At 46.3% G+C, this 22,823-nt stretch overlaps 1 long non-coding RNA gene across 1 annotated transcript in view; it reads left to right on the top strand.

Annotated features, from left to right (window-relative positions):
• The window catches only part of LOC148315724 (uncharacterized), a 75,609-nt gene that overhangs the window by 7,609 nt on the left and 45,177 nt on the right, over window positions 1-22,823 (top strand). Inside the window, exon 2 of the long non-coding RNA XR_015840651.1 lies at window positions 5,610-5,710. This is a non-coding gene — a long non-coding RNA (uncharacterized LOC148315724). The remainder of the gene's footprint in view (window positions 1-5,609; window positions 5,711-22,823) is intronic.

Here is a 22,823-nt window from a genome sequence, read left to right as displayed (position 1 = left end):
CGCAGGGGTGCAGACGTTGGTCGACCGGGGACCGCTGCGACAGGACGGCCCCCACTCCCGAATCAGAGGCGTCCACCTCTACAACAAAAGGAAGATCGGTGTTAGGGTGGTGCAATACGGGAGGGTTTGTGAATGCCTTTTTTAAATCCGCGAACGCCCCCTCGGCTTCCCTGTCCCAGGCGAAACGAATCTTCGTCGAGGTGAGGCGAGTGAGCGGCAGCGCCCGGCGGCTATAGTCTTTGATGAAGCGGCGATAGAAATTCGCGAACCCTAGGAATCTCTGCAGCTGTTTGCGTGTAGTGGGCACCGGCCACTCCACGACGGCGCGCGTCTTGGCCGGGTCGGCCTTTAATTGCCCGTTTTCTACTATGAATCCTAGGAACGAAACCGAGGTTTTGTGGAATTCACATTTTTCTGCCTTAACGTATAATTTGTTTTCTAGGAGTCGTTGTAAAATGGATCGCACGTGGAGGTGGTGTTCTTTTAGGGACCGAGAGAAAATAAGGATATCGTCCAGGTAGACAAAACAACAAACATTGAGCATATCCCTGAGGACGTCATTAATGAGAGCTTGGAACACCGCGGGTGCATTTGATAACCCAAAGGGCATGACCAGGTACTCAAAATGTCCCAGTGGGGTTTTAAACGCGGTCTTCCACTCATCCCCTTCTCTAATGCGGACCAGGTGGTACGCGCTGCGGAGGTCTAATTTTGAAAAGACTGTCGCGGATTGCAGAGGAGCGAAGGCCGAGTCCAGGAGGGGCAGTGGGTAGCGATTTTTAACAGTGATCGCGTTTAGTTCCTTGTAATCGACGCAGGGGCGGAGGGATTTATCTTTCTTTTCTACAAAGAAGAGCCCGGCTCCTACCGGAGACGTGGATGGTCGTATCAATCCCGCCGCGAGGGATTCCGTTATGTAATCCTTCATCGCCGCCTGCTCGGGTTGCGAGACCTTGTACAACCGTACCGACGGCAGGACGGGGTCGGGCACTAGGTCGATCGCGCAGTCGTATGGGCGGTGCGGCGGAAGTGATTTGGCTTTTTCTTTGCTAAAAACGGCGCGGAGGTCGTGGTAAACGCTAGGCACGTTTTCAAGCTCGATTTCTACCTCGGGGGCCGCCCGGGGCCGCACGCCCTCTCCGGCTGACCGTAGGCAGTGCGCGTAGCAAAAAGGGCTCCAATTCTGGAGGGAGAGCCGGCTCCAGTCGATGACCGGGTTGTGTGCGGTTAGCCATGGGATTCCCAATACGACTGGGGCGGACCTGGCGGGCATGACAAAAAACGAACGCCTTTCGATGTGGTTGCCTGACAACTTCAGCGTAAGAGGTTCGGTTAGCCGTCGGATGTCGGCCAGCACGCGACCATCGAGGTCATAAAGTTTCTCCGATTTGTGGAGCTCGGTGACCTCACAACCGAGTTGGGCCACTAAACCCGCGTCTATAAAGCAGTCATCGGCCCCGGAGTCAATCAGCGCGCAAACTTTAACACTCCCGTTAAGCCCTGTGATTTCTCCGTCCATCTCAAGTCTCAGGGTGGTCCCGGCACTGTCCTGTCCCTCCGCCGCGCTGGCGGGCTGTTCTTGCCGGGGACCTGGAGCCGCGGAGGTGCGCCCCGCGGACTCGCAGTGAGCGGGGCGACGAGGGGATGACTCTAGGCGGTCGGCCATCTCCGCGCACTCTGCTACTCTGTGTCCCTGTTGACCGCAGTAGAAGCACGCCCCTGTGCTGCGCCGGCGCTGCCTCTCTCGTAGGTCCGGACGGCGCGGAGGCGCCCCCCTGGGCTCGTCGACGGGCGGCCACCCGGGAGACCGAGTGTGAGGATGGGTCGAGCGGCGCTGCTCCCTCGCCTGCTCTCGAGGGTGCTCCCGCGACGCCAGGCGGCTGGCCCCCATCTGCATGGGCTCGTCGGCGGGCGCAGGTTCGGGTAACCGGAATCGTGGTGGCTCGGCGTGGCGCTGCTCCACCCCTCGCTCTCGACGACGCTCTCGAAGGCGGTTGTCCAGACGAATCGCCAGGGTGATCAGCTCCTTCAGCGTCTCGGCGTCGTCGCGGGCTGCCAGCTCGTCCTTGAGGGCCGGGTTCAGACCCCTCCGGAAAACGGACCTCAGGGCGCAGTCGTCGAATCCACTCTCCGCTGCTCGGGTGCGGAAGGTGATCGAGTACTCGGCAACTGACCGTGCCCCCTGGATACAGTCCAGTAATTCCGCTCCGGCCTCCTTCCCGCGGATCGGGTGGTGGAACACTCGCTGGAACTCGTTCAGAAAGGCGGGGAACGAGGAGCTGATCTCGGGACGCGTGTTGCTCACGGCCATGGCCCATGCACTCGCTTGACCAGTCAGGAGGCTCATCATAAATGCTACTTTTGAGCTGTCTAGCGCATAGGTTCGGGGCTGCTGGTCAAAAATCAGCCTACAATGATGAATAAATGGGCCGCAAAGGCCAGGCTCTCCGCCGTAGCGGTCGGGATGAGCCAGGTTAGGCTCCTTAACCGGGTAACCTGGGGGCGGAGCCCCGGAAGGGGGATCGACCGGGTTGGGAACCGGCGAGGCAGGGTGAACTGGGGTACTCAGTCGGGCCCCTAGGCTCATGAGTTGCTGGACCAGTTGGCCGACCGCGACGCGCAGGGTCGCGAGCTCGGTCGCCTGTTGGCCCACTAGGCGTCCTTGGCTGGTCAAGGCATGAAAAATTTTCTCCTTGTCTGCAGAATCCATGGTCGGATTATTCTGTGAGGATCGCTCCCCAGCCGGGGCTGGGAAGCGGTGTGGGTGGATCCTTAAAGCGCAGACAAGGGAAAATTTGGTAGGAACAATATTTATTGTGGCCGGCAAAAAACAATTGGCAGGCGATAGGCAAGGAGGGTTGCTATCAATAATAATAGAGGGTCTATACTTACAGACGTCGGGAGACGTGAACGGGAAACGCTGGGGGAACAATCTTCCCCCAGGAAAAGCAAAACGAGTAACAAAAGGAGCTTGCAATGCAAGAAAACCGAAAACAAGAATGTCCTTCCTCCAAAGGGTAAGGTTAAATCCAATCATCGAAAAAACACAAAGCGAGCCGAAACGTAGCTGTAGAAATAAACAAGGTAACAACATACACGACAAATACACGGAGCAAAGTTGGCAAAGACTGTAGCAAGGCACAAGGCGAGAGCAAGTAGGTCAATAATCCGACACGCAGGTTTGCGTGTCGGAGGCTTAAATAGTCCGTAATCAAGGCATGATGGGTTGCAGCTGGGCCGTCTCGCGAACGCGTCCGCTCGTGGCCGCGTTGCCGAGCAACGCGCCGTCGACCACGCCCACTCGGCTGCAACACAAAGGCACGATCGTGACAATTACTCCGACTTTTACCTGCTGGTACGCCGTCCGGTGTTCCCTGTGAAATGAAAGGTGGCATTCTTTATTTATTTATTTATTTATTCATTTATTCATTCATAACTGACAGCTTCGCGCTCCGTTCGTGCCCGGGCGGAAGAGGTGTTCCAATTCGGCTGAACTGTGACACACGCCCGCCCTCCTCCCCCGGAGCTTCCATTCGGTTAAACTTAGGGGCCGCTTGGCACCGCCCGTGCCCGGGGAAGGTGCTCCTCTTCGGCTTACTGTGACGCGAGCATGCCCTCCTCCTCCGGAGCTTCCATTTGGTTAAACTTAGGGGCCGCTTGGAACCGCCCGTGCCCGGGGAAGGTGCTCCTCTTCGGCTTACTGTGACGCGAGCATGCCCTCCTCCTCCAGAGCTTCCATTCGGTTAAACTTAGGGGCCGCTTGGCACCGCCCGTGCCCGGGGACGGTGCTCCTCTACGGCTTAACTGCCACGCACGCCGGCCGGAGCCCTGGTACGGTCCGAACCGCGCGAAACGTCGCCACCGATCGTGTCCGGGGGAACGTGCTCTTCTTCGTCCACTCTCCTCTTCGCCCACGCTCTTCTTCGGTGCACGCCGGCCGTCTAACCGCTCCAGCGCCCGTCGTGCCGCTCGGCGAAACTACAATGCCCCCGAATATTTTTTATACCCGCGAAGCACTGAACCCGCGAAAGGTGAACCGCGAAGTAGCGAGGGTTCACTGTATGTATAAGACCAAGACCTACAAAAAAGTCTCTTGGAGCAATAAGCTAGGTTTTACAGGAAGTCGGCCATTTTGAATTTACTTAAAAGGGGGCGGGTCACCACAATGGACTTTGTGTAGAAATTATTATTGGGGCCCGAGCAGCGACCGCGGCGAGGTCCCTATTGTTTATGTAGAAATTATTATTAGGGCCCGAGCAGCGACCGCTACGAGGTCCCCATTGTTTTTGTGGAAATTATTATTATTATTATTATTATTAGGGCCCGAGCAGTGACCGCTGCGAGGTCCCTATCGTTTTTCTAGAAATTGTTATTAGGGCCCGAGCTGCGACGGCTGCGAGGTCCCTATTGTTTTTGTAGAAAATATTATTACTTTTATTATTATTATTATTATTATTATTAGGGCCTGAGCAGCGACCGCTGCGAAGTCGCTATTGTTTTTGTTGAAATTATTATTATTATTATTTTTCCGATTGTTCGATCGCATTTTTGACCCCCGAAACATGCACAAAAACTCACCAAACTTGGCAGTCTCATCGGGCATGGTGAAAAATTTGATATTTTAACGTCTAATATGAACAGGAAGTGAGTTATGAATTTTTGAAAGTCCGACTTTTGCCCTTTTTTGCATGTTTACAGGGGTCATTCTTTTGCACCCTGATCCTAAAGGCTTCATCTGATTGCCTTAAAATTCTGTCTGTAGCATCTTAAGACCTGGGACAAACACTGGGGCTAAAATCTTTTGTTTCCGAAATACTATATGACGGGGGCGGGGCTTCAAAGTTTTCACTTAAGATTTCCTTCGCCGCAATGGACAAAATGCTTAATAACTCTCATGCACATGCTGCTAAAAATCCAAAACTTCACATGTACATAAAGAGTCGGTACCTGAAGACATCTATATGTTTATATTCTGTTATACACCTTGCGCCAATCAATATCATTTTTTACATTTTGACGTAATGCCCTTTTAACGAATCCGATTGAAAATTGGCTAGAAAAGACTCAAGACATTGATCTTACGCTATCCCTATTTTTGTGACTTTCCTTCGAAGGGCGTGGCTATTGCGGTGCCGCAGAGTCTGATTATTCTCCGTGGCAACAAAAGTTCCTGCAAAATGATTCAGATGATCCATCTTCTCGAAGTTGTACACATTTGAGGATATTCAGGCCCTGAAGACGGCTGCCAACTTATTTTTGATCGCAGTGGTAGCGCCACCAACTGGTTAAAACAAATACAAATTATTTTCGTTGATGTTTTTCTCCGGGCAGGTTCACAAAATCTACCTTATATTTGCTCGGATGAGTGTTTAGGCCTTGAGGATGTCACAATACGAAAGTCTTTCGCCTTCTTCAGAGTGTCACATGATGGTGTCTTGTGGCCCGTCTTTATCAGCTGATGTTCCATGAGGGCGTGACTTACCTGTCACAAGAATGAAGGCAAGTCACGCCCCCCGCTGTCCGTTAACTCCGCCAAGATGCTGGTCCAGGTGGTAGAGAGGATGAAGGCAACCTTGTCTCTGTTCATGGTTTTTATGCCTCGCTTGCAGATCTCAATGGCCTCTCTGATCCAGCGCTGTTGTTTGTTCTCTTCTGTGCGGATGACCCTGCCCTTCTCCCGGTCCATGATGTGGTTTTCCCTTTTGCAGTGGTCAGTGATTGCTGATTTGTAATGTTCATGTTGTGCTTGTTCTTTTACTGCTCTGATTTTTCATTTTTTTGACAGGTAAGTCACACCCTCATGGAACATCAGCTGATAAAGACGGGTCTCAAGACACCATCATGCGACACTCTGAAGAAGGCGAAAGACTCGCCGAAACATGTCAGGTAAAAAATTTACCGAAAACATAATTGTCTGCTTTTAATGAATCTGTCAAATATCAATAATAAGAAGACAAAATGAACCTAATACAAATAAATGAATGCTTAATAACTCCCCTGCACATGCTCCTAAAAATCCAAACCTTCACCTGTAAATAAAATGTCCCGACCTGAAGACATCTTAATGTTATTATTTTGTTATACACACAGCGCCGCCAAGTGGAATCAAAAATTTGTTTTTATTTTAATTTTCACGTACTGCAACGTGCCCTTTTGACGAATCCGACTGAAAATTAGTCAGAAAAGACTCAAGACAATGATCTTACTCTCTGCCGAGTTTTGTGACGCTTTGGCAAAAGGCGTGGCTATTACGGTGCTGAAAAGTCCGATTGTACTTTGTGGCAACAAAAGCTCCGGCAACATGACTCAGATGATCCTATCTTCTCGAAGTTGTACACATTTGAGGATACTTCAGCCCTGAAGACATCTACCAACTTATTTTTCATCGTAGTAGTAGCGCCACCAACTGGTAAAAGCTAATACAAGTTATTTTCTTGGATGTTTTTCTCCGTGCAACTCAACAAGGTCGCCCTCATATATGCTCGGAGGACTGTTTCGGCCATGAGGATGTCACAATACGAAATTCATCCTTTTTCGTGAAAAGTTGTGGGAGTGGCATTGCACTGTTTGGCAATAAAACAACGCTGATTATGAGGTTCTAAATATGAACGACAACTCGTGAAACTTGACACACACATCAGGCAGAGCAAATTTATAAATATTTTATACGTGAGTTGTGCAGCTTTTTTGAAATGGCTCGCCATGGCCCTCGAGAAATGTTCAAAAAAGCAGCCCTGGTTGAGTGTTTCACCTCGCTTTTTGTAAATTTTATGGAGTACAGTGAACCCTCGGTTATCGCGGTTAATGGGGACCGAGACCACCCGCGGAAACTGAAAATCCGCGGAGTAGCGGCGCACCTTCAAAAATGCTTAAAAGAAAATACAATATATATAATAAATATATATATATATATATATATATATATATATATATATATATATATATATATATATATATATATATATATATATATATATATATATATATATATATATATATATATACGGGGGGAGAGAGAGAGAGAGAGAGAGAGAGAGAGTGAAATTCATGTTATAACAAAAAAACCAAATTATTATTAAAACGTATTATTTTTTTATTCCCCAGCCATTCTTTTTGTATTTATTTAATTACTCCGACTTTTACCTGCTGGTACGCCGTCCGGTGTGCCCTGTGAAATGAAAGGTGGCATTCTTTATTTATTTATTCTTCTATACATTCATAACTGACAGCTTCGCGCTCCGCTCGTGCCCGGGCGGAAGAGGTGCTCCAATTCGGCTTAACTGTGACACACACCCGCCCTCCTCCCCCGGAGCTTCCATTCGGTTAAACTTAGGGGCCGCTTGGCACCGCCCGTGCCCGGGGAAGGTGCTCCTCTTCGGCTTACTGTGACGCGAGCATGCCCTCCTCCTCCGGAGCTTCCATTCGGTTAAACTTAGGGGCCGCTTGGAACCGCCCGTGCCCGGGGAAGGTGCTCCTCTTCGGCTTACTGTGACGCGAGCATGCCCTCCTCCTCCGGAGCTTCCATTCGGTTAAACTTAGGGGCCGCTTGGCACCGCCCGTGCCCTGGGAAGGTTCTCCTCTACGGCTTAACTGCCACGCACGCCGGCCGGAGCTCTGGTACTGTCCGAACCGCGCGAAACGTCGCCACCGATCGTGTCCGGGGGAACGTGCTCTTCTTCGTCCACTCTCCTCTTCGCCCACGCTCTTCTTCGGCGCACACCGGCCGTCTAACCGCTCCAGCGCCCCGTCGTGCCGCTCGGCGAAACTATAATGCCCCCGAATATTTTTTAGACCCGCGAAGCACTGAACCCGCGAAAGGTGAACCGCCAAGTAGCGAGGGTTCACTGTATGTATAAGACCAAGACCTACAAAAAAGTCTCTTGGAGCAATGAGCTAGGTTTTACAGGAAGTCGGCCATTTTGAATTTACTTAAAAGGGGGCGGGTCACCACAATGGACTTTGTGTAGAAATTATTATTGGGGCCCGAGCAGCGACCGCGGCGATGTCCCTATTGTTTTTGTAGAAATTATTATTAGGGCCCGAGCAGCGACCGCTACGAGGTCCCCATTGTTTTTGTGGAAATTATTATTATTATTATTATTAGGGCCCGAGCAGTGACCGCTGCGAGGTCCCTATTGTTTTTCTAGAAATTGTTATTAGGGCCCGAGCTGCGACGGCTGCGAGGTCCCTATTGTTTTTGTAGAAAATATTATTACTTTTATTATTATTATTATTATTATTATTAGGGCCTGAGCAGCGACCACTGCGAAGTCCCTGTTGTTTTTGTAGAAATTATTATTATTATTATTTTTCCGATTGTTCGATTGCATTTTTGACCCCCGAAACATGCACAAAAACTCACCAAACTTGGCAGTCTCATCGGGCATGGCGAGAAATTTGATATTTTAAACGTCTAATATGAACAGGAAGTGAGTTGTGAATTTTTGAAAGTCCGACTTTTGCCCTTTTTTGCATGTTTACAGGGGTCATTCTTTTGCACCCTGATCCTAAAGGCTTCATCTGATTGCCTTAAAATTCTGTCTGTAGCATCTTAAGACCTGGGACAAACACTGGGGCTAAAATTTTTTGTTTCCAAAATACTATATGACGGGGGCGGGGCTTCGAAGTTTTCACTTAAGATTTCCTTCGCCGCAATGGACAAAATGCTTAATAACTCTCTTGCACATGCTGCTAAAAATCCAAAACTTCACATGTACATAAAGAGTCGGTACCTGAAGACATCTATATGTTTATATCCTGCCCTTTTAACGAATCCGATTGAAAATTGGCTAGAAAAGACTCAAGACATTGATCTTACTCTATCCCTATTTTTGTGACTTTCCTTCGAAGGGCGTGGCTATTACGGTGCCGCAGAGTCTGATTATTCTCCGTGGCAACAAAAGTTCCTGCAAAATGATTCAGATGATCCATCTTCTCGAAATTTTTCACATTTGAGGATATTCAGGCCCTGAAGACGGCTGCCAACTTATTTTTGATCGGATGAGTGTTTAGGCCTTGAGGATGTCACAATACGAAAGTCTTTCGCCTTCTTCAGAGTGTCACATGATGGTGTCTTGTGGCCCGTCTTTATCAGCTGATGTTCCATGAGGGCGTGACTTACCTGTCACAAGAATGAAGGCAAGTCACGCCCCCGCTGTCCGTTCACTCCGCCAAGATGCTGCTCCAGGTGGTAGAGAGGATGAAGGCTCCCTTGTCTCTGTTCATGGTTTTTATGCCTCGCTTTCAGATCTCAATGGCCTCTCTGATCCAGCGCTGTTGTTTGTTCTCTTCGGTGCGGATGACCCTGCCCTTCTCCCGGTCCATGATGTGGTTTTCCCTTTTGCAGTGGTCAGTGATTGCTGATTTGTAATGTTCATGTTGTGCTTGTTCTTTTACTGCTCTGATTTTTCATTTTTTTGACAGGTAAGTCACACCCTCATGGAACATCAGCTGATAAAGACGGGTCTCAAGACACCATCATGCGACACTCTGAAGAAGGCGAAAGACTCGCCGAAACATGTCAGGTAAAAAATTAACCTAAAACATAATTGTCTGCTTTTAATGAATCAGTCAAATATCAATAATAAGAAGACAAAATGAACCTAATACAAATAAATGAATGCTTAATAACGCCCCTGCACATGCTCCTAAAAATCCAAACCTTCACCTGTAAATAAAACGTCCCGACCTGAAGACATCTTAATGTTATTATTTTGTTATACACACAGCGCCGCCAAGTGGAATCAAAAATTTGTTTTTATTTTAATTTTCACGTACTGCACGGTGCCCTTTTGACGAATCCGACTGAAAATTAGTCAGAAAAGACTCAAGACAATGATCTTACTCTCTGCCGAATTTTGTGACGTTTTGGCAAAAGGCGTGGCTATTACGGTGCTGAAAAATCCGATTGTACTTTGTGGCAACAAAAGCTCCGGCAACATGACTCAGATGATCCTATCTTCTCGAAGTTGTACACATTTGAGGATACTTCAGCCCTGAAGACATCTACCAACTTATTTTTCATCGTAGTAGTAGCGCCACCAACTGGTAAAAGCTAATACAAGTTATTTTCTTGGATGTTTTTCTCCGTGCAACTCAACAAGGTCGCCCTCATATATGCTCGGATGACTGTTTCGGCCATGAGGATGTCACAATACGAAATTCATCCTTTTTCGTGAAAAGTTGTGGGAGTGGCATTGCACTGTTCGGCAATAAAACAACGCTGATTATGAGGTTCTAAATATGAACGACAACTCGTGAAACTTTACACACACATCAGGCAGAGCAAATTTATCAATATTTTATACGTTAGTTGTGCAGCTTTTTTTAAATGGCTCGCCATGGCCCTCGAGAAAAGTTAAAAAAAGAATAGAATAGAAATAGAAATCCCTTTATTGTCATTGTACTCAAGTGTGCAACGAGATTAGAGGGCTCCCCTCTCCAGTGCAATACAACAATAATACAGACAATATATAAATTAGATAAATAAATAAGACAGTGCAATGGAATTCAGTACTAAATAGGGCATATAGAAACACATCACAATGCTGTTTTGCAAGGTTAGGGTGGTCTCGTGTGTGTGTGTGAGAGTTCAGTATGGAGATGGCTCTCGGAAAGAAACTGTTTCTCAGTCTATTGGTCCTTGATTTGATGCATCTGTAGCGCCTGCCAGAGGGCAACAGGTCGAACAGGTGTGAGTTTGGGTGGGTATTGTCTTTGACGATGTTGAGAGCCCTTCTGAGGCACCGGGCGGTGTAGATGTCCGACAGCGAGGGGAGAGGGCAGCCAATAATCCTTTGCGCTGTTTTGACTGTCCTCTGGAGCCTCACTCTGTCCGCCTCAGTGCAGCCGCTGTACCAGGTGGAGACACAGTACGTCAGCAGGCTCTCGATGGACGAGTGGTAGAAGGCCAGCAGCAGCTTCCTGTCCAGGTTGAATTTCCTGAGGACTCTCAGGAAGTGCAGACGTTGGCGGACCTTCTTTACCACTGCTGTGGTGTTGTGACTCCAAGAAAGGTCATCGGAGATCTGTACTCCCAGGAACTTGAACGTGTGGACCGTCTCCACACACACGCCTTCGATGCAGAGGGGGGGCGGCAGCGTCTTGTTCCTCCTGAAGTCGACGACAATCTCCTTTGTTTTAGAAGAGTTAAGGTGCAGTCTGTTCTCCTTGCACCAAGTTGTCAGTCTCCCTACCTCCTTTCTGTAGGCTGTCTCGTCACCTTCCGAGATCAGACCGACCACTGTCGTGTCGTCAGCAAACTTGACGATGGTGTTGTTGCCGTGGGCCGGGCTGCAGTCGTAGGTGTAGAGGGCGTACAGGAGAGGGCTCAGCACGCATCCTTGGGGGGAACCGGTGCTCAGCATGAGGGTGGAGGACGTGTAGGGGCCGAGCAACACAGTCTGGGGTCTGTTGGTCAGAAAGTCCTTAATCCAGATGCGTGTGAGGGCAGGGAGGCCGAGAGTGTCCAGTTTGGCGACGAGGATGTCTGGGATGATCGTGTTGAATGCCGAGCTGTAGTCCACAAAGAGCATCCTTGCATAGCTCCGCTGTTGTTCCAGGTGGCCCAGCACAACATGCAGAGCAGCCCTGGTTGAGTATTTCACCTCGCTTTTTGTAAATTTTATGGAGTACAGTGAACCCTCGGTTATCGCGGTTAATGGGGACCGAGACCACCCGCGAAAACTGAAAATCCGCGAAGTAGCGGCGCACCTTCAAAAATGCTTTAAAAAAAAATACAATATATATATATATATATATATATATATATATATATATATATATATATATATATATATATATATATATATACGGGGAGAGAGAGAGTGAAATTCATGTTATAACAAAAAAAACAAATTATTATTAAAACATATTATTTTTTTATTCCCCAGCCATTCTTTTTGTATTTATTTAATTACTCAGACTTTTACCTGCTGGTACGCCGTCTGGTGTGCCCTGTGAAATGAAAGGTGCCATTCTTTATTTATTTATTTATTTATTCATTTATTCATTCATAACTGACAGCTTCGCGCTCCGCTCGTGCCCGGGCGGAAGAGGTGCTCCAATTCGGCTTAACTGTGACACACGCCCACCCTCCTCCCCCGGAGCTTCCATTCGGTTAAACTTAGGGGCCGCTTGGCACCGCCCGTGCCCGGGGAAGGTGCTCCTCTTCGGCTTACTGTGTCGCGAGCATGCCCTCCTCCTCCGGGAGCTTCCATTCGGTTAAACTTAGGGGCCGCTTGGAACCGCCCGTGCCCGGGGAAGGTGCTCCTCTTCGGCTTACTGTGACGCGAGCATGCCCTCCTCCTCCGGAGCTTCCATTCGGTTAAACTTAGGGGCCGCTTGGCACCGCCCGTGCCCGGGGAAGGTGCTCCTCTACGGCTTAACTGCCACGCACGCCGGCCGGAGCTCTGGTACGGTCCGAACCGCGCGAAACGTCGCCACCGATCGTGTCCGGGGGAACGTGCTCTTCTTCGTCCACTCTCCTCTTCGCCCACGCTCTTCTTCGGCGCACGCCGGCCGTCTAACCGCTCCAGCGCCCCGTCGTGCCGCTCGGCGAAACTACAATGCCCCCGAATATTTTTTATACCCGCGAAACACTGAACCCGCGAAAGGTGAACCGCGAAGTAGCGAGGGTTCACTGTATGTATAAGACCAAGACCTACAAAAAAGTCTCTTGGAGCAATGAGCTAGGTTTTACAGGAAGTCGGCCATTTTGAATTTATTAAAAGGGGGCGGGTCACCACAATGGACTTTGTGTAGAAATTATTATTGGGGCCCGAGCAGCGACCGCGGCGAGGTCCCTATTGTTTATGTAGAAATTATTATTAGGGCCCGAGCAGCGACCGCTCCGAGGTCCCCATTGTTTTTGTGGAAATTATTATTATTATTATTATTAGGGCCCGAGCAGTGACCGCTGCGAGGTCCCTATTGTTTTTCTAGAAATTGTTATTAGGGCCCGAGCTGCGACGGCTGCGAGGTCCCTATTGTTTTTGTAGAAAATATTATTACTTTCAAATTTCCCCATTGTGGGACTAATAAAGGACATCTTATCTTATCTTCTCTTATTATTATTATTATTATTAGGGCCTGAGCAGCGACCGCTGCGAAGTCCCTATTGTTTTTGTAGAAATTATTATTATTATTATTTTTCCGATTGTTCGATTGCATTTTTGACCCCCGAAACATGCACAAAAATTCACCAAACTTGGCAGTCTCATCGGGCATGGCGAAAAATTTGATATTTTAATGTCTAATATGAATAGGAAGTGAGTTATGAATTTTTGAAAGTCCGACTTTTGCCCTTTTTTGCATGTTTACAGGGGTCATTCTTTTGCACCCTGATCCTAAAGGCTTCATCTGATTGCCTTAAAATTCTGTCTGTAGCATCTTAAGACCTGGGACAAACACTGGGGCTAAAATTTTTTGTTTCCGAAATACTATATGACGGGGGCGGGGCTTCGAAGTTTTCACTTAAGATTTCCTTCGCCGCAATGGACAAAATACTTAATAACTCTCTTGCACATGCTGCTAAAAATCCAAAACTTCACATGTACATAAAGAGTCGGTACCTGAAAACATCTATATGTTTATATTCAGTTATACACCTTGCGCCAATCAATATCATTTTTTACATTTTGACGTACTGCACGGTGCCCTTTTAACGAATCCGATTGAAAATTGGCTAGAAAAGACTCAAGACATTGATCTTACTCTATCCCTATTTTTGTGACTTTCCTTCGAAGGGCGTGGCTATTACGGTGCCGCAGAGTCTGATTATTCTCCGTGGCAACAAAAGTTCCTGCAAAATGATTCAGATGATCTATCTTCTTGAAATTTTTCACATTTGAGGATATTCAGGCCCTGAAGACGGCTGCCAACTTATTTTTGATCGCAGTGGTAGCGCCACCAACTGGTTAAAACAAATACAAATTATTTTCGTTGATGTTTTTCTCCGGGCAGGTTAACAAAATCTACCTTATATTTGCTCGGATGAGTGTTTAAGCCTTGAGGATGTCACAATACGAAAGTCTTTCGCCTTCTTCAGAGTGTCACATGATGGTGTCTTGTGGCCCGTCTTTATCAGCTGATGTTCCATGAGGGCGTGACTTACCATTCACAAGAATGAAGGCAAGTCACGCCCCCCGCTGTCCGTTCACTCCGCCAAGATGTTGCTCCAGGTGGTAGAGAGGATGAAGGCTCCCTTGTCTCTGTTCATGGTTTTTATGCCTCGCTTGCAGATCTCAATGGCCTCTCTGATCCAGCGCTGTTGTTTGTTCTCTTCGGTGCGGATGACCCTGCCCTTCTCCCGGTCCATGATGTGGTTTTCCCTTTTGCAGTGGTCAGTGATTGCTGATTTGTAATGTTCATGTTGTGCTTGTTCTTTTACTGCTCTGATTTTTCATTTTTTTGACAGGTAAGTCACACCCTCATGGAACATCAGCTGATAAAGACGGGTCTCAAGACACCATCATGCGACACTCTGAAGAAGGCGAAAGACTCGCCGAAACATGTCAGGTAAAAAATTAACCTAAAACATAATTGTCTGCTTTTAATGAATCAGTCAAATATCAATAATAAGAAGACAAAATGTACCTAATACAAATAAATGAATGCTTAATAACTCCCCTGCACATGCTCCTAAAAATCCAAACCTTCACCTGTAAATAAAACGTCCCGACCTGAAGACATCTTAATGTTATTATTTTGTTATACACACAGCGCCGCCAAGTGGAATAAAAAATGTGTTTTTATTTTAATTTTCACGTACTGCACAGTGCCCTTTTGACGAATCCGACTGAAAATTATTCAGAAAAGACTCAAGACAATGATCTTACTCTCTGCCGAATTTTGTGACGTTTTGGCAAAAGGCGTGGCTATTACGGTGCTGAAAAGTCCGATTGTACTTTGTGGCAACAAAAGCTCCGGCAACATGACTCAGATGATCCTATCTTCTCGAAGTTGTACACATTTGAGGATACTTCAGCCCTGAAGACATCTACCAACTTATTTTTCATCGTAGTAGTAGCGCCACCAACTGGTAAAAGCTAATACAAGTTATTTTCTTGGATGTTTTTCTCCGTGTAACTCAACAAGGTCGCCCTCATATATGCTCGGATGACTGTTTCGGCCCTGAGGATGTCACAATACGAAATTCATCCTTTTTCGTGAAAAGTTGTGGGAGTGGCATTGCACTGTTCGGCAATAAAACAACGCTGATTATGAGGTTCTAAATATGAACGACAACTCGTGAAACTTTACACACACATCAGGCAGAGCAAATTTATCAATATTTTATACGTTAGTTGTGCAGCTTTTTTGAAATGGCTCGCCATGGCCCTCGAGAAATGTTCAAAAAAGCAGCCCTGGTTGAGTGTTTCACCTCGCTTTTTGTAAATTTTATGGAGTACAGTGAACCCTCGGTTATCGCGGTTAATGGGGACCGAGACCACCCGCGAAAACTGAAAATCCGCGAAGTAGCGGCGCACCTTCAAAAATGCTTAAAAAAAAATACAATATATATAATAAATATATAAATATATATATATATATATATATATATACGGGGAGAGAGAGAGAGAGTGAAATTCATGTTATAACAAAAAAACCAAATTATTATTCAAACGTATTATTTTTTTATTCCCCAGCCATTCTTTTTTAATTGATTTAATTACTCTGACTTTTACCTGCTGGTACGCCGTCCGGTGTGCCCTGTGAAATGAAAGGTGCCATTCTTTATTTATTTATTTATTTATTCATTTATTCATTCATAACTGACAGCTTCGCGCTCCGCTCGTGCGCGGAAGAGGTGCTCCAATTCGGCTTAACTGTGACACACGCCCCCCCTCCTCCCCCGGAGCTTCCATTCGGTTAAACTTAGGGGCCGCTTGGCACCGCCCGTGCCCGGGGAAGGTGCTCCTCTTCGGCTTACTGTGTCGCGAGCATGCCCTCCTCCTCCGGAGCTTCCATTCGGTTAAACTTAGGGGCCGCTTGGCACCGCCCGTGCCCGGGGAAGGTGCTCCTCTACGGCTTAACTGCCACGCACGCCGGCCGGAGCTCTGGTACGGTCCGAACCGCGCGAAACGTCGCCACCGATCGTGTCCGGGGGAACGTGCTCTTCTTCGTCCACTCTCCTCTTCGCCCACGCTCTTCTTCGGCGCACGCCGGCCGTCTAACCGCTCCAGCGCCCCGTCGTGCCGCTCGGCGAAACTACAATGCCCCCGAATATTTTTTATACCCGCGAAGCACTGAACCCGCGAAAGGTGAACCGCGAAGTAGCGAGGGTTCACTGTATGTATAAGACCAAGACCTACAAAAAAGTCTCTTGGAGCAATGAGATAGGTTTTACAGGAAGTCGGCCATTTTGAATTTACTTAAAAGGGGGTGGGTCACCACAATGGACTTTGTGTAGAAATTATTATTGGGGCCCGAGCAGCGACCGCGGCGAGTTCCCTATTGTTTATGTAGAAATTATTATTAGGGCCCGAGCAGCGACCGCTACGAGGTCCCCATTGTTTTTGTGGAAATTATTATTATTATTATTATTAGGGCCCGAGCAGTGACCGCTGCGAGGTCCCTATTGTTATTAGGGCCCGAGCTGCGACGGCTGCGAGGTCCCTATTGTTTTTGTAGAAAATATTATTACTTTTATTATTATTATTATTATTATTATTAGGGCCTGAGCAGCGACCGCTGCGAAGTCCCTATTGTTTTTGTAGAAATTATTCTTATTATTATTTTTCCGATTGTTCGATCGCATTTTTGACCCCCGAAACATGCACAAAAATTCACCAAACTTGGCAGTCTCATCGGGCATGGCGAAAAATTTGATATTTTAACGTCTAATATGAACAGGAAGTGAGTTATGAATTTTTGAAAGTCCGACTTTTGCCCTTTTTTGCATGTTTACAGGGGTCATTCTTTTGCACCCTGATCCTAAAGGCTTCATCTGATTGCCTTAAAATTCTGTCTGTAGCATCTTAAGACCTGGGACAAACACTGGGGCTAAAATTTTTTGTTTCCGAAATACTATATGAACGGGGGCGGGGCTTCGAAATTTTCACTTAAGATTTCCTTCGCCGCAATGGACAAAATGCTTAATAACTCTCCTGCACATGCAGCTAAAAATCCAAAACTTCACATGTACATAAAGAGTCGGTACCTGAAGACATCTATATGTTTATATTCAGTTATACACCTTGCGCCAATCAATATCATTTTTTACATTTTGACGTACTGCACGGTGCCCTTTTAACGAATCCGATTGAAAATTGGCTAGAAAAGACTCAAGACATTGATCTTACTCTATCCCTATTTTTGTGACTTTCCTTCGAAGGGCGTGGCTATTACGGTGCCGCAGAGTCTGATTAATCTCCGTGGCAACAAAAGTTCCTGCAAAATGATTCAGATGATCCATCTTCTCGAAATTTTTCACATTTGAGGATATTCAGGCCCTGAAGACGGCTGCCAACTTATTTTTGATCGCAGTGGTAGCGCCACCAACTGGTTAAAACAAATACAAATTATTTTCGTTTATGTTTTTCTCCGGGCAGGTTAACAAAATCTACCTTATATTTGCTCGGATGAGTGTTTAGGCCTTGAGGATGTCACAATACGAAAGTCTTTCGCCTTCTTCAGAGTGTCACATGATGGTGTCTTGTGACCCGTCTTTATCAGCTGATGTTCCATGAGGGCGTGACTTACCTGTCACAAGAATGAAGGCAAGTCACGCCCCCCGCTGTCCGTTCACTCTGCCAAGATGCTGCTCCAGGTGGTAGAGAGGATGAAGGCTCCCTTGTCTCTGTTCATGGTTTTTATGCCTCGCTTGCTGATCTCAATGGCCTCTCTGATCCAGCGCTGTTGTTTGTTCTCTTCGGTGCGGATGACCCTGCCCTTCTCCCGGTCCATGATGTGGTTTTCCCTTTTGCAGTGGTCAGTGATTGCTGATTTGTAATGTTCATGTTGTGCTTGTTCTTTTACTGCTCTAATTTTTAATTTTTTTGACAGGTAAGTCACACCCTCATGGAACATCAGCTGATAAAGACGGGTCTCAAGACACCATCATGCGACACTCTGAAGAAGGCGAAAGACTCGCCGAAACATGTCAGGTAAAAAATTAACCTAAAACATAATTGTCTGCTTTTAATGAATCAGTCAAATATCAATAATAAGAAGACAAAATGAACCTAATACAAATAAATGAATGCTTAATAACTCCCCTGCACATGCTCCTAAAAATCCAAACATTCACCTGTAAATAAAATGTCCCGACCTGAAGACATCTTAATGTTATTATTTTGTTATACACACAGCGCCGCCAAGTGGAATCAAAAATTTGTTTTTATTTTAATTTTCACGTACTGCACGGTGCCCTTTTGACGAATCCGACTGAAAATTAGTCAGAAAAGACTCAAGACAATGATCTTACTCTCTGCCGAGTTTTGTGACGTTTTGGCAAAAGGCGTGGCAATTACGGTGCTGAAAAGTCCGATTGTACTTTGTGGCAACAAAAGCTCCGGCAACATGACTCAGATGATCCTATCTTCTCGAAGTTGTACACATTTGAGGATACTTCAGCCCTGAAGACATCTACCAACTTATTTTTCATCGTAGTAGTAGCGCCACCAACTGGTAAAAGCTAATACAAGTTATTTTCTTGGATGTTTTTCTCCGTGCAACTCAACAAGGTCGCCCTCATATATGCTCGGAGGACTGTTTCGGCCATGAGGATGTCACAATACGAAATTCATCCTTTTTCTTGAAAAGTTGTGGGAGTGGCATTGCACTGTTTGGCAATAAAACAACGCTGATTATGAGGTTCTAAATATGAACGACAACTCGTGAAACTTTACACACACATCAGGCAGAGCAAATTTATCAATATTTTATACGTTAGTTGTGCAGCTTTTTTGAAATGGCTCGCCATGGCCCTCGAGAAATGTTCAAAAAAGCAGCCCTGGTTGAGTGTTTCACCTCGCTTTTTGTAAATTTTATGGAGTACAGTGAACCCTCGGTTATCGCGGTTAATGGGGACCGAGACCACCCGCGAAAACTGAAAATCCGCGAAGTAGCGGCGCACCTTCAAAAATGCTTAAAAAAAAATACAATATATATAATAAATATATAAATATATATATATATATATATATATATATACGGGGAGAGAGAGAGAGAGTGAAATTCATGTTATAACAAAAAAACCAAATTATTATTCAAACGTATTATTTTTTTATTCCCCAGCCATTCTTTTTGTATTTATTTAATTACTCCGACTTTTACCTGCTGGTACGCCGTCCGGTGTGCCCTGTGAAATGAAAGGTGGCATTCTTTATTTATTTATTTATTTATTCATTTATTCATTCATAACTGACAGCTTCGCGCTCCGTTCGTGCCCGGGCGGAAGAGGTGTTCCAATTCGGCTTTACTGTGACACACGCCCGCCCTCCTGCCCCGGAGCTTCCATTCGGTTAAACTTAGGGGCCGCTTGGCACCGCCCGTGCCCGGGGAAGGTGCTCCTCTTCGGCTTACTGTGACGCGAGCATGCCCGCCTCCTCCGGAGCTTCCATTCGGTTAAACTTAGGGGCCGCTTGGAACCGCCCGTGCCCGGGGAAGGTGCTCCTCTTTGGCTTACTGTGACGCGAGCATGCCCTCCTCCTCCGGAGCTTCCATTCGGTTAAACTTAGGGGCCGCTTGGCACCGCCCGTGCCCGGGGAAGGTGCTCCTCTACGGCTTAACTGCCACGCACGCCGGCCGGAGCTCTGGTACGGTCCGAACCGCGCGAAACGTCGCCACCGATCGTGTCCGGGGGAACGTGCTCTTCTTCGTCCACTCTCCTCTTCGCCCACGCTCTTCTTCGGCGCACGCCGGCCGTCTAACCGCTCCAGCGCCCGTCGTGCCGCTCGGCGAAACTACAATGCCCCCGAATATTTTTTATACCCGCGAAGCACTGAACCCGCGAAAGGTGAACCGCGAAGTAGCGAGGGTTCACTGTATGTATAAGACCAAGACCTACAAAAAAGTCTCTTGGAGCAATGAGCTAGGTTTTACAGGAAGTCGGCCATTTTGAATTTACTTAAAAGGGGCGGGTCACCACAATGGACTTTGTGTAGAAATTATTATTGGGGCCCGAGCAGCGACCGCGGCGAGGTCCCTATTGTTTATGTAGAAATTATTATTAGGGCCCGAGCAGCGACCGCTACGAGGTCCCCATTGTTTTTGTGGAAATTATTATTATTTTTATTATTATTATTATTAGGGCCCGAGCAGTGACCGCTGCGAGGTCCCTATTGTTTTTCTAGAAATTGTTATTAGGGCCCAAGCTGCGACGGCTGCGAGGTCCCTACTGTTTTTGTAGAAAATATTATTACTTTTATTATTATTATTATTATTATTATTATTAGGGCCTGAGCAGCGACCGCTGCGAAGTCCCTATTGTTTTTGTAGAAATTATTATTATTATTATTTTTCCGATTGTTCGATTGCATTTTTGACCCCCGAAACATGCACAAAAACTCACCAAACTTGGCAGTCTCATCGGGCATGGCGAAAAATTTGATATTTTAACGTCTAATATGAACAGGAAGTGAGTTATGAATTTTTGAAAGTCCGACTTTTGCCCTTTTTTGCATGTTTACAGGGGTCATTCTTTTGCACCCTGATCCTAAAGGCTTCATCTGATTGCCTTAAAATTCTGTCTGTAGCATCTTAAGACCTGGGACAAACACTGGGGCTAAAATTTTTTGTTTCCGAAATACTATATGACGGGGGCGGGGCTTCGAAGTTTTCACTTAAGATTTCCTTCGCCGCAATGGACAAAATGCTTAATAACTCTCTTGCACATGCTGCTAAAAATCCAAAACTTCACATGTACATAAAGAGTCGGTACCTGAAGACATCTATATGTTTATATTCAGTTATACACCTTGCGCCAATCAATATCATTTTTTACATTTTGACGTACTGCACGGTGCCCTTTTAACGAATCCGATTGAAAATTGGCTAGAAAAGACTCAAGACATTGATCTTACTCTATCCCTATTTTTGTGACTTTCCTTCGAAGGGCGTGGCTATTACGGTGCCGCAGAGTCTGATTATTCTCCGTGGCAACAAAAGTTCCTGCAAAATGATTCAGATGATCCATCTTCTCGAAATTTTTCACATTTGAGGATATTCAGGCCCTGAAGACGGCTGCCAACTTATTTTTGATCGCAGTGGTAGCGCCACCAACTGGTTAAAACAAATACAAATTATTTTCGTTGATGTTTTTCTCCGGGCAGGTTAACAAAATCTACCTTATATTTGCTCGGATGAGTGTTTAGGCCTTGAGGATGTCACAATACGAAAGTCTTTCGCCTTCTTCAGAGTGTCACATGATGGTGTCTTGTGGCCCGTCTTTATCAGCTGATGTTCCATGAGGGCGTGACTTACCTGTCACAAGAATGAAGGCAAGTCACGCCCCCCGCTGTCCGTTAACTCCGCCAAGATGCTGCTCCAGGTGGTAGAGAGGATGAAGGCTCCCTTGTCTCTGTTCATGGTTTTTATGCCTCGCTTGCAGATCTCAATGGCCTCTCTGATCCAGCGCTGTTGTTTGTTCTCTTCGGTGCCGATGACCCTGCCCTTCTCCCGGTCCATGATGTGGTTTTCCCTTTTGCAGTGGTCAGTGATTGCTGATTTGTAATATTCATGTTGTGCTTGTTCTTTTACTGCTCTGATTTTTAATTTTTTTGACAGGTAAGTCACACCCTCATGGAACATCAGCTGATAAAGACGGGTCTCAAGACACCATCATGCGACACTCTGAAGAAGGCGAAAGACTCGCCGAAACATGTCAGGTAAAAAATTTTACCGAAAACATAATTGTCTGCTTTTAATGAATCTGTCAAATATCAATAATAAGAAGACAAAATGAACCTAATACAAATAAATGAATGCTTAATAACTCCCCTGCACATGCTCCTAAAAATCCAAACATTCACCTGTAAATAAAATGTCCCGACCTGAAGACATCTTAATGTTATTATTTTGTTATACACACAGCGCCGCCAAGTGGAATCAAAAATTTGTTTTTATTTTAATTTTCACGTACTGCACGGTGCCCTTTTGACGAATCCGACTGAAAATTAGTCAGAAAAGACTCAAGACAATGATCTTACTCTCTGCCGAGTTTTGTGACGTTTTGGCAAAAGGCGTGGCAATTACGGTGCTGAAAAGTCCGATTGTACTTTGTGGCAACAAAAGCTCCGGCAACATGACTCAGATGATCCTATCTTCTCGAAGTTGTACACATTTGAGGATACTTCAGCCCTGAAGACATCTACCAACTTATTTTTCATCGTAGTAGTAGCGCCACCAACTGGTAAAAGCTAATACAAGTTATTTTCTTGGATGTTTTTCTCCGTGCAACTCAACAAGGTCGCCCTCATATATGCTCGGAGGACTGTTTCGGCCATGAGGATGTCACAATACGAAATTCATCCTTTTTCGTGAAAAGTTGTGGGAGTGGCATTGCACGGTTCGGCAATAAAACAACGCTGATTATGAGGTTCTAAATATGAACGACAACTCGTGAAACTTGACACACACATCAGGCAGAGCAAATTTATCAATATTTTATACGTTAGTTGTGCAGCTTTTTTGAAATGGCTCGCCATGGCCCTCGAGAAATGTTCAAAAAAGCAGCCCTGGTTGAGTGTTTCACCTCGCTTTTTGTAAATTTTATGGAGTACAGTGAACCCTCGGTTATCGCGGTTAATGGGGACCGAGACCACCCGCGAAAACTGAAAATCCGCGAAGTAGCGGCGCACCTTCAAAAATGCTTAAAAAAA

Source organism: Idiotropiscis lumnitzeri, unplaced genomic scaffold, assembly GCF_059441095.1.
Source record: "Idiotropiscis lumnitzeri isolate Australia: NSW breed Sydney's pygmy pipehorse unplaced genomic scaffold, RoL_Ilum_1.0 HiC_scaffold_49, whole genome shotgun sequence".
In the NCBI taxonomy this organism is placed as follows: domain Eukaryota; kingdom Metazoa; phylum Chordata; class Actinopteri; order Syngnathiformes; family Syngnathidae; genus Idiotropiscis; species Idiotropiscis lumnitzeri.
This window is presented reverse-complemented; position numbering and strand designations above follow the sequence as displayed.